Below are 13,086 nucleotides of genomic sequence, written 5' to 3'. Positions count from 1 at the left end.
CCACAAAAGTTCTATATAGAGTCACTACCAGAGTACTCCAAACACCTTCAATTAGAGTGTTGTATTAGGGTTGTCAATGCTCTATTATCTTGCCATCTCTACCCGAGTGCTCCAAACAACTTCAATTTGAGAGTTGTATTAGGGTTGTAAACACCCCTTTACCTTGTCATATAGAGACACTACTAGAGTACTCCAAACACCTTCAATTGGAGTGTTGTGTTAGGATTGTAAATGCCCTATTATCTTGCCATCTTGAGACACTACTAGAGTGCTCAAAACATCTTCAATTGGAGGGTTGTATTAGGGTTGCAAATGCCCTATTATCTTTCTATATAAAGTCACTACTAGAGTGCTCCAAACAACATCAATTGGATTCGTTGTATTAGGGTTGTAAATGCCCTATTATCTTGCCATTTGGAGACATTACTCGAGTGCTCCAAACAACTTCAATTGGAGTGTTGTATTAGGGTTGTAAATGCCCAATTATCTTGCCATCTGGCGACACTACTAGAGTACTCCAAACACCATCAATTGGAGTGTTGTAGTTAGGTTGTAAATGTCATATTATCTTGCCATCTGGAGACATTACTAGATTGCAACAAATGCCTTCAATTGGAGTATTGTATTAGGGTTGTAACCGCACTATTATATTGTCATATAGTCACTACTAGAGTGCTCCAAACACCTTAAATTGGAGTGTTGTTTTAGGGTTGTAAATGCCATATTATCTTGCCATCTAGAAACAATACTAAAGTGCTCCAAACACCTTCAATTGGAGTGTTGTATTTGGGTTGTAAATGCCCTATTATCTTGCCATCTAGAGAAACTACTCGAGTGCTCCCAACACCTTTAATTGGAGTGTTGTATTAGGGTTGTAAATGCCCTATTTTCTTGCCATTTGGAGACTCTACTCGAGTGCTCCAAGAGACAACAATTGGAGTGTTGTATTAGGGTTGTAAACGCCCCTTTAGCTTGCCATATAGAGACACTACAAGAGTGCTCCAAACACCTTCAATTGAAGTGTTGTATTTGGATTGTAAATGCCTTATTAACTAGAGTGCTCCAAACACCTTCAATTGGAGTGTTGTATTAGGGTTGCAACTGCCCTATTATTTTTCTATATAAAGTCACTACTAGAGTGCTCCAAACAACATCAATTCGAGTGTTGTTTTAGAGTTGTAAATGCCCTATTATCTTGCCATCTAGAGACACTACTCGCGCGCTGCAAACAACTTCAATTGGAGTGTTGTATTAGGGTTGTAAACACCCCTTTATCTTGCCATATAGAACCACTACTAGAGTGCTCCAAACATCATATATTGGAGTGTTGTTTTAGAGATGTAAATACCCAATTATCTTGCCATCTGGAGACATTACTAAAGTGCTCCAAATAGCTTCAATTTGAGTGTTGAATTAGGGTTGTAAATGCCCTATTATCTTGCCATCTAGGGAAACTACTCGAGTGCTCCCAACACCTTCAATTGGGGTGTTGTATTAGCGTTGTAAATGCCCTATTATCTTTCCATCTAGAGACACAACTAGACTGCTCCAAACATCTTCAATTGGAGTGTTGTATTAGGGTTATAAATGCCATATTATCTTGCCATCTAGAGACATAACTAGAGTGCGCCAATCACCTTCAATTAGAGTGTTGTATTTGTGTTGTAAATGCCCCATTATATTGTAATCTGGAGACACTACTAGAGTGTTCCAAACATCTTCAATTGGAGTGTTGTATTAGGGATGCAACTGCCCTATTATTTTTCTATATAGAAACTCTATTAGAGTGCCCCAAACACCTTGAATTGGAGTGTTGTATTAGAGTTGTTAATACCCTATTATCTTGTTATTTGGAGACACTACACGAGTGCTCCAAACTCCTTCAATTGGAGTGTTGTTTTCGGGTTGTAAATGCCCTATTATCTTGTCATCTGGAAACATTACTATATTGATCTAAATACCGTCAATTTGAGGGTTGTATTATGGTTGTAAATGCCCTATTATCTTGCTCTATAGAGTCACTACTACAGTGCTCCAAACACCTACAATTGGAGTGTTGTATGAGGGTTATCAATGCCCAATTATTTTTCCATCTAGAGACACTACTCGGGACCTCAAAACACCTTCAATAAGAGTGTTGTATTAGGGTTGTACACACCCTTAAATCTTGCCATACAGAGACACGACTAGAGTGCTCCAAACACCTTCAATTGGAGTGTTGTATTAGGGTTGTAAATGTCTTATTATCTTACCATCTGGAGACACAACTAGGTTGCGCGAAACACCTTCAATTGCAGTCTTTTATTAGGGTTGTAAATGCTCAATTATCTTGTCATCCGGAGACACTACTAGAGTGCTCCGAAGACTTTCAATTGGAGTGTTCTATTAGGGTTGTAAATGCCCTATTATCATGCCATTTTAAGACACCTAGAGTGCTCCAAACACATTTAATTAGAGTGTTGCTTTTGGGTTGTAAATTCCCTATTTACCTTGCCATATTGAGACATTAGAGTGCTCCAAACACCTAGAGTGCTCCAAACACGTTGAATTGCAGTGTTGTATTAGGGTTGTACATGCCCTATTATCATCTCATCTAGAAACACTACAAGAGTGCTCCAAACACCTTCAATTGGAATGTTATATTAGGGTTGTAAATGCCCTATTATCTTTCCATTTGGAGACACTACACGAGTGCTCCAAACACAGTTCATTGGAGTGTTCTATTTGGGTTGTAATGCCCTATTATCTTGCCATCCGAACAAACTACTAGAGTTCTCTAAACAGCTTCAATTGGAGTGTTGTATTAGGGTTGTAAATGCCCTTTTATCTTGCCATATAGAGACATGACTAGAGTGCTCCAAACACCTTCAATTGGAGTGTTGTATTAGGATTGTACACACCCTTTGATTTTGCCATATAGAGACACAACTAGAGTGCTCAAAACACGTTCAATTGGAGTTTTGTATTAGGGTTGTACACACCCTTTTATCTTGCCATATGGAGATATTACTAGAGTGCTCCAGTCATGGTGAATTGCAGTGTTGTATTAGGGTTGTAAATGCCCTATTATCATGCCATCTAGAAACACTACAAGAGTGCTCCAAACACCTTCAATTGGAGTGTTATATTACGGTTTTAAATGCCCCCATTATTTTGCCATTTGGAGACACGACACGAGTTCTCCAAACACAGTCAATTAGAGTGTTGTATTTGGGATGTAATGCCCTATTATCTTGTCATCTAGAGACATTACTAGAGTGCTACAAACACCTTAAATGGGAGTGTGCTTTTAGGGTTGTAAATGCCCTATAATCTTGCCATCTAGAGACATTACTAAAGTGCTCCAAACAGGTTCAATTGGAATGTTGTATTAGGGTGGTAAATGTCATATTATCTTGCCATTTGGAGACACTATTAGAGTGGTGCAAACACCTTTAATTGGAGTGTTGATTTCAGGTTATAAATGCCCTATTATCTTTCCATCTGGAGACATTACAAGAGTGCTCCAAACATCATATATTGGAGTGTTGTTTTAGAGATGTAAATACCCAATTATCTTGCCATCTGGAGACATTACTAAAGTGCTCCAAATAGCTTCAATTTGAGTGTTGAATTAGGGTTGTAAATGCCCTATTATCTTGCCATCTGGAGACATTACAAGAGTGCTCCAAACATCTTAAATTGGAGTGTTGTTTTAGGGTTGTAAATGCCCAGTTATCTTGCCATCTAGAGACATTACTAGAGTGCTCCAGACACCTTTAATTGGAGTGTTGATTTAGGGTTGTAAATGCCCTATAATCTTGCCATCTGGTGACATTACATGAGTGCTCCAAACACCTTAAATTGGAGTGTTGTTTTAGGGTTGTAAATGCTCAATTATCTTGCCATCTGGAGACAATACTAAAGTGCTCCAAACATCTTCAATTGGAGTATTGTATTATGGTCGTAAATGCCCTATTATCTTGCCATCTGGAGAAATTACTAAAGTGCGACAAACACCTTCAATTGGAGTGTTGGTTGCAACTGCCCGATTATCTTTCTATATAGAGTCACTACTAGAGTGCTCCAAACACCTTCATTTTGAGTGTTGTATTAGGGTTGCAAATGCCATATTATCTTTCCATCTGGAGACACTTTTCGAGTGCTCGAAACAACTTCAATTGGAGTGTTTTTTTGGGTTGTAAATGCCCTATTATCTTGCCATCTGGAGACAATACTAAAGTGCTCCGAACGCCTTCAATTGGAATGATGTATTAGGGTTGTAAATGCTTTATTATCTTGCTATCTAGAGACACGGCTAGAGTGGGCCAAACACCTTCCATTGGAGTCTTGTATTAGGATTGTAAATGCCCTATTATCTTTTCATCTGGAGACACCACTAGAGTGCTCCAAAGACCACGAATTGGAGTGTTCTATTTGGGTTGTAAATACACTGTTATCTTTCAATCTTGAGACACTACTAGAGTGCTCCAAAAACATTCAATTGGAGTGTTGTATTATGGGTGTAACTGCCATATTATCTTACCATCTAGAGTCACAACTAGTATGCTCCAAACACCTTTAATTGGAGTGTTGTATTACAGTTGTAAATGGCCTATTATCTTGTCATCTAGAGTCACAACTAGTATGCTCCAAACACCTTTAATTGGAGTGTTGTATTACGGTTGTAAATGGCCTATTATCTTGCCATCTAGAGACACAATGAGAGTGCGGCAAACACCTTCAATTGTTGTCTTTTGTTAGGGTTGTAAATGCCCTATTATCTTGTTATCTGGAGACAAAACTAGAGTGCTCCAAACACCTTAAATTGGAGTGTTGTTTTAGGGTTGTAAATGCCCAATTATCTTGCCATCTGGAAATATAAATAGAGTGCTCCAAACAACTTCAATTGGAGTGTTGTATTAAAGTTATAAATGCCTTATTATCTTGCCATATAAAGTCACTTCTACAGTGCTCCAAACACCTACAATTGGAGTGTTGTGTGAGGGTTGTAAATGCCTTATTATCTTGCCATCTTGAGACACAACTAGACTACGCGAAAAGCCTTTAATTGCAGTCTTTTGTTAGGGTTGTAAATGCCCTATTATCTTGTCATCTGGAGACACTACTACAGTGCTCTGAAGACCATCAATTGGAGTGTTCTATTAGGGTTGTAAATGGCCTATTATCTTGCCATTTCGAGACACTACTAGAGTGCTCCAAACACATTCAATTAGAGTGTTGATTTTGGGTTGTAAAAGCCCTAATTATCTTCTCATCTGGAGACATTACTAGAGTACTCCAGACACCTTGAATTGCAGTGCTGTATTAGGGTTGTAAATGCCTTATTATCTTGTCATCATGAAACACTACAAGAGTGCTCCTAACACCTTCAATTGGAGTGCTATATTTGGGTTGTAAATGTCATATTATCTTGCCATATGGACACACTACATTAGTGCTCCAAACATCATCAATTGGAGTGTTGTTTTTGGGTTGTAATGACCAATTATCTTTCCATCCTAAGAAACTACTAGAGTGCTCCAAACAGCTTCAATTGGAGTTTTGTATTAGGGTTATAAACGCCCGTTTATCTTGCCATATGGAGACACTACTAGAGTGCTCTAAACACCTTCAATTGGAGTGTTGTATTATGGTTGTAAATGTCTTATTATCTTGTTATATAGAGTCACTACTACAGTGCTCCAAACACCTACAATTGGACTGTTGTGTGAGGGTTGTAAATGCCCCCATTATCTTGCCATCTACACAACTAGAGTGCACCAAACACCTTCAATTGGAGTGTTGAATTAGGGTTGTAAATGCCCTATTATCTTGTCATATGTGAGCGCTCCAAACACCTTTAATTGGAGTGTTGTCTTAGGGTTGTAAATACCCTATTATCTTGCCATTTGGAGACACGGACACGAGTGCTCCAAACACCTTCAATTGGAGTGTTGTTTTAGGGTTGTAAATACCCTATTATCTTGCCATCTGCAAACATTACTAGAGTGATCCAAACACCTTCCATTGGAGTGTTGTGTGAGGGTTCTAAAAGCCCTATTATCTTTTCATCTAGAGACACTACTCAAGTGCTCAGAACAACTTCAATTCGAGTGTTGTATTAGGGTTGGAAATGCTATATTATCTTACAATCTAGAGACACAACTAATGTGCTCCCAACACCTTCAATTGGAATGTTGTATTACGGTTGTAAATGGCCTATTATCTTGCCATCTAAAGACACAACGAGAGTGCGGCATACACCTTTAATTGGAGTGTTGTATTAGGGTTGTAAATGTCCTATTATCTTGTCATCTAGAGACACTACTAGGGTGCTCCAAACACCATCAATTTGAGTGTTGTATGAGGGTTTTAAATGCCCGATTATCTTGCCATCTGGAGACACTACTGTCGTGCTCCAAACAACTTCAATTCGAGTGTTGTATTAGGGTTGTAAATGTCCTTCCTATTATCTTGCAATTTGAGACACTACTCGACTGCTCCAAATATCTTTGATTGAAGAGTTGTATTTAGGTTGTAAATGCCCTATTATCTTGCCAGTTTGAAACTTTACTAGAGTGCTTGAAACACCTACAATTGGAAGGTTGTATTATGGTTGGAAATGCCCTATTATCTTGCTATATAGAGTCACTACTACAGTGCTCCAAACACCAACAATTAGAGTGTTGTGTGAGGATTGTAAATGCCTTATTATCTTACCATCTGGAGACACAACAAGACTGCGCGAAACACCTTCAATTGCAGTCTTTTGTTGGGGTTGTAAATGCCCTATTATATTGTCATCTGGAGAGACTACTAGAGTGCTCCAAAGACCTTCAATTGGAGTGTTTTATTAGGGTTGTAAATGCCCTATTATCTTGCCATTTGGAGACACTACTGGAGTGCTCCAAACACCGTCAATTGGATTGGAGTGTTATATTAGGGTTCTAAATGCCCTATTATCTTGCCATTTGGAGACACTACACGAGTGCTCCAAACACCGTCAATTGGAGTGTTGTTTTTGGGTTGTAATGCCCTATTATCTTGCCATCCTAAGAAACTACTAGAGTGCTCCAAACAGTTCAATTGGAGTGTTGTATTAGGGTTATAAATACCCTTTTATCTCGCCAAATAGAGACACTACTAGAGTGCTCCAAACACCTTCAATTTGAGTGTTGTATTAGGGTTGTAAATGCCTTATTATCTTGCCATCTGGAGACACTACACGAGTGCTCAAAAGACAGTCAATTGGAATGTTGTATTTGGGTTGTAATGCGCTATTATCTTGCCATCCGAAGAAACTACTAGAGTGCTCCAAACAGTTCAATTGGAGTGTTGTATTAGGGTTATAAATACCCTTTTATCTTGCCATATAGAGACACGACTAGAGTGCTCCAAACACCTCCAATTAGAGTGTTGTATTAGGGTTATAAATTCCTTATTATCTTGCCATCTAGAGACACGACTACACTGCGCCAAACACCTTCAATTGCAGTATGGTATTAGGGTTGTAAATGCCCTATTGTCTTGTCATCTGAAGACACTACTAGAGTGCTCCAAAGACCTTCAATTGGAGTGTTCTATTAGGGTTGTAAATGCCCTATTATCTTGACATCTGGAGACGTTACAAGAGTGCTCCAAACACCTTCAATTATAGTGTTGTTTTAGGGTTGTAAATGCCCTAGTTATCTTGCCGTATGGAGACATTACTAGAGTCCTCCAGACACCTTGAATTGCAGTGTTGTATTAGGGTTGTAAATGCCCTATTATCATGTCATCTGGAAACACTACTAGACTCCAAACACCTTCAATTGGAGTGTTATATTAAGGTTGTAGATTCCTTATTATATTGCCATTTGGAGACACTACACCGAGTGCTCCAAACACCTTCAATTGGAGTGTTGTTTTAGGCTTGTAAAACCCCTTATTATCTTGTCATCTGGAAACATTACTAGAGTGCTCGAAACACCTTCAATTGGAGAGTTGTATTAGAGTTGTAAATGTCTTATTATCTTGCTTTATAGAGTCACTACTACACTGCTCCAAACACCTTCAATTGGACTGTTGTATTAGGGTTGTAAGCTCCATTTTATCTTGCCATTCTGGGACACTACTAGAGTGCTCCAAACACCTTCAATTGGAGTGTTGTATTAGGGTTGTACACACCCTTTTTTCTTGTCATATACAGACACGTGATCCAAACACCTTTAATTGGAGTGTTGTATTAGGGTTGTAAAGGCCCTATTATCTTGTCATCTGGAGGACACTACTAGAGTGCTGCAAAAAGCTTCAATTTGAGTGTTCTATTAGGGTTGTAAATGTCCTATTTATCTTGCCATCTGGAGACACTACTAGAGTACTCCAAACACCATCAATTGGGGCGTTGTATTAGGGTTGTACACACCCTTTTTTCTAGCCATCCAGAGACACTACTAGAGTGCTCCAAACACCATCAATTGGAGTGTTGTATTAGGGTTGTAAATTCCCTGTTAACTTGCCATTTGAGACACTACTCGAGTGCTCCAAACACCATCAATTGGAGTGTTGTTTTAGGGTTGTAAATGCCATATTATCTTGCCATCTGGAGACACTACTAGAGTGCTCCAAAGACCTTCAATTGGATTGTTCTATAAGGGTTGTAAATGTCCTATTATCTTGCTATCTGGAGACACTACTTCAGTGCTCCAAACACCTTCAATTGCAGTGTTGTATTAGGGTTGCAACTGTCCTATTATCTTGTTATATAGAGTCACTTCTAAAGTGCTCCAAATACCTTTAATTGGAGTGTTGTATTAGGGTTGTAAATGCCCAATTATCTTGCCATCTGGAGACAACTCTAGTGCTCCAAACACATTCAATTGGAGTGACGTATTGGGGTTGTAAATGCCCTATTATCATTCCATCTAGAGGCACTACTAGAGAGCTCGAAACACCTTAAATGTGAGTGTTGTTTTATGGTTGTAAATGCCCTATAATTTTTCCATCTCAAGACATTACTAAACTGCTCCACAAAGGTTCAATTGGAATGTCGCATTAGGGTTGCAAATACCATATTATCTTGCCATTTGGAGACACTACTAGAGTGCTGCAAATACCTTCAATTGGAGTGTTGTTTTAGGGTTATAAATGCCCTATTATCTTACCATCTGGAGACATTACTAGAGTGCGCCAAACACCTTCAATTGGAGTGTTGTATTCGGGTTGTAAATACCCAATTATCTTGCCATCTAGAGACACAACTAGAGTGCTCCAAACGCGTTCAATTGGATTGTTGCATTAGAGTTCCAACTGCCCTATTATGTTTCTATATAAAGTCACTACTAGAGTTCTCCAAACACTTTCAATTCGAGTGTTGTATTCAGGTTGTAAATGTCATATTATCTTGCCATCTGGAGACACAACTAGATTGCTCCAAATACCTTCAATTGAATTGTTGTATTAGGGTTGCAACTGCCCTATTATCTTTCCATCTGGAGATATTACTAAGGTGCTACAAAACACCTTCAATTGGAATGTCCTATTAGGGTTGTAAATGCCCTATTATCATGCCATATGAAGACAGTACTAGAGTACTCCAAACACATACGAGTCTTGTATTAAGGTTGTAAATGCCCATCTTTCCATCTAGAGGCATTACTAGAGTGCTCCAAACACCTTAAATGAGAGTGTTGTTTAAGGGTTGTAAATGTCATATGATTTTGCCATCTGGGGACATTACTACAGTGCTCCGAACTGGTTCAATTGGAATTTTTTATTCGGGTAGTAAATGCCATATTATCTTGTCATTTGGAGACACTACTAAAGTGCTCCAAACACCTTCAATTAGAGTGTTGTTTTAGGGTTATAAATACCCAATTATCTTGCCATCTGGAGACATTACTAGAGTGCGCCAAACACCTTCAATTCGAGTGTTGTATTCAGGTTGTAAATGTCATATTATCTTGCCATCTGGAGACCCAACTAGATTGCTCCAAACACCTTCAATTGGATTGTTGTATTAGGGTTGCAACTTCCCTATTACCTTTCTATAGTAAATCCCTAATTATCTTGCCATCTGGAGACACTACTTGAGTGCTCCACACAACTTCAATTAGAGTGTTGTATTAGGGTTGTAAACGTCCCCTTTATCTTGCCATATGGAGACACTATTAGAGTGCATCAAACACCTTCAATTGGAGTGTTGTATTAGGGTTGTAAATTCCCTATTAACTTGCCATTTGAGACACTACTCGAGTGCTCCAAACACCATCAATTGGAGTGTTGTTTTAGGGTTGTAAATGTCATATTATCTTGCCAACTGGAGACACTACTAGAGTGCTCCAAAGACCTTCAATTGGATTGTTCTATAAGGGTTGTAAATGTCCTATTATCTTGTTATCTGGAAACACTACTTCAGTGCTCCAAACACCTTCAATTGCAGTGTTGTAATAGGGTTGCAACTGCCCTATTACCTTTCTATTTAGAGTCACTACAAGAGTGCTCCAAACACGTTCAATTTGAGTGTTGTATTAGGGTTGTAAATGCCTGATTAGTTTCCCATTTGGAGACACTACTTGAGTGCTCCAAACAACTTTAATTGGAGTGTTGTATTGGGGTTTTAAACGCCCCTTTATCTTGCTATATGGAGACACTACTAGAGTGCGTCAAACACCTTCAATTGGAGTGTTGTATTAGGGTTGTAAATTCCCTATTATCTTGCCATTTGATACACTACTCGAGTGCTCCAAACACCTTCAATTGGAGTGTTGTTTTAGGGTTGTAAATGCCCTATTATCTTGCCATCTGGAGACATTACTAGAGTGCTCAAAACGCCTTCAATTGGAGTGTGCTATTAGGGCTGTAAATGCCTTATTATCTTGCCATCTAGAGACAGCCAAAGTGAGTTGTAAATGCCCCATTATCTTTCCATCTAGAGACACAACTAGAGTGCTCCAAACACCTTCAATTGAAATGTTGTATTAGTGTTGTAAATGGCCTATTATTTTGCCATCAAGAGACACAACGAGAGTGCGCCAAACACCTTCAATATAGGTGTTGTATTAGGGTTGTAAATGCCATATTATCTTGTCATCTAGAGACACTACTAGAGTGCTCCAAACACCTTCAATTGGAGTATTGCAGTAAATACCATTTTTTCCTGCCATCCAGAGACACTACTCGCTTGCACCAAACAACTTCAATTCGAGTTTTGTATTTGGGTTGTAAACGCCTCTTTATCTTGCCATATGGAGACACTACTAGAGTGCTCTAAACACCTTCAATTGGAGTGTTGTATTAGGGTTGCAACTGCCCTATTATCTTGTCATTTGAGACACTACTCAAGTGCTCCAAACATCTGAATTGGAGTGTAATATTTGGGTAGTAAATGTCCTATTATCTTTTAATTTGGAGACACTACTGGAGTACTCCAAACACCTTCAATTAGAGTGTTGTTTTAGGATTGTAAATGCCATATTATCTTGCCATCTGGAGACATTACTAAAGTGCTCGAAACGCCTTCAATTGAAGTGTTGAATTTGGGTTGTAAATGCCCTATTATCTTGCTATACATAATCACTACTAGTGTGCTCCAAACACCTTCATCTTGAGTGTTGTATTAGGGTTGTAAACACCCTTTTATCTTGCCATATAGAGACCGTACTATAGTGCTCAAAACACCTTCAATTAGAGCGTTGTATTAGGGTTAGAAATGCCCTATTATCTTGCCATCTAGAAACACTACTAGAGTGCTCCTAACACCTTAAATTGGAGTGTTGTTTTAGGGTTGTAAATGCCATATTATCTTGCCATCTAGAAACATTACTAGTGTGCTCCAAGGACCTTCAATTTGATTGTTCTATAAGGGTTGTAAATGCCCTATTATCTTGCTATCTAGAGACACTACTATAGTGCTCCAAACACCTTCAATTGGAGTGTTATATTAGAGTTGCAACTGCCCTATTATCTTACCATCTAGAGACACAACTAGAGTGCTCCAAAGACCTTCAATTGGGGTGTTGTATTAGGGTTGTAAATGCTTTATTATCTTGCTATTCGGAGACATTACACGAGTGCTCCAAACACCTTCAATTTTAGTGTTGTTTTAGGGTTGTAAATGCCCTATTATCTTGCCATCTTGAGACAACACTAGAATGCTCCAAACGCCTTCAATTGGAGTGTCGCATTAGGGTTGTAAATGCCCTATTATCTTACCATATGGAGACACTACTTGAGTGCTCCAAACACCTTCAATTAGAGTGTTGTATTAAGGTTGCAACTGCCCTATTATCTTTCTATAGAAAGTCACTACTTGAGTGCTTCAAACACTTTCAATTGAAGTGTTGTATTAGGGTTGTAAACACCCTTTTATTTTGCCATATGGAATCACAACTAGGGTGCTCCAAACACCTTCAATTGGAGTGTTGTATTAGGATTGTAAATGTCCTATTATCTTGCCATCTAGAGACACAGCTAGAGTACGTCAAACACCTTCAATTGGAATCCTGTATTAGGGTTGTAAATGCCTTGTTATCTTGTCATCTTGAGACACTACTAGAGTGCTTCAAACACCTTCAATTGGAGTGTTATATTAGGGTTGTAAATGCCCTATTATTGCCATCTGGAGACACTACTAGAGTTCTCCAAACACCTTCAATTGGAATGTTGTATTTGGTTTGTAACTGTCCTATTATCTTGCTATATAGAGTCACTACTGTTAGATATTTATGTAATTATATATATATATATATATATAGAGAGAGAGAGAGAGAGAGAGAGAGAGAGAGAGAGAGAGAGAGAGAGAGATGGGCTATGGTGCATTGCAATGCATGGAGGGGTTTGTGCATTGGACCATAAATCTAAAATTCAAAATTCAAATGGCCGATCCAAACCGTTCATCTTGTTCTCCATATTAATATGTGCTTGGAGACCAAATTTTACATCTTTCTGAATTTTTTTACTATTTATTAAGTATTTTACAAAATTGTTGATCCAACGATGGCTTAACAAAACATTAAAATCAGCAGCCACCGTTAGATCAGCAATTTTCAAAGTGGCTTAATAAATAGTAAAAAAATTCAGAAAAATGTAAAATTTGGTCTCCAAGTACATATTAATATGGAGAAC

This window comes from Carex rostrata, chromosome 31 (genome assembly GCF_964058835.1).
Source record: "Carex rostrata chromosome 31, lpCarRost1.2, whole genome shotgun sequence".
NCBI classification, from domain to species: Eukaryota; Viridiplantae; Streptophyta; class Magnoliopsida; order Poales; family Cyperaceae; genus Carex; species Carex rostrata.
Note: the sequence above shows the minus strand (reverse complement) of the source record.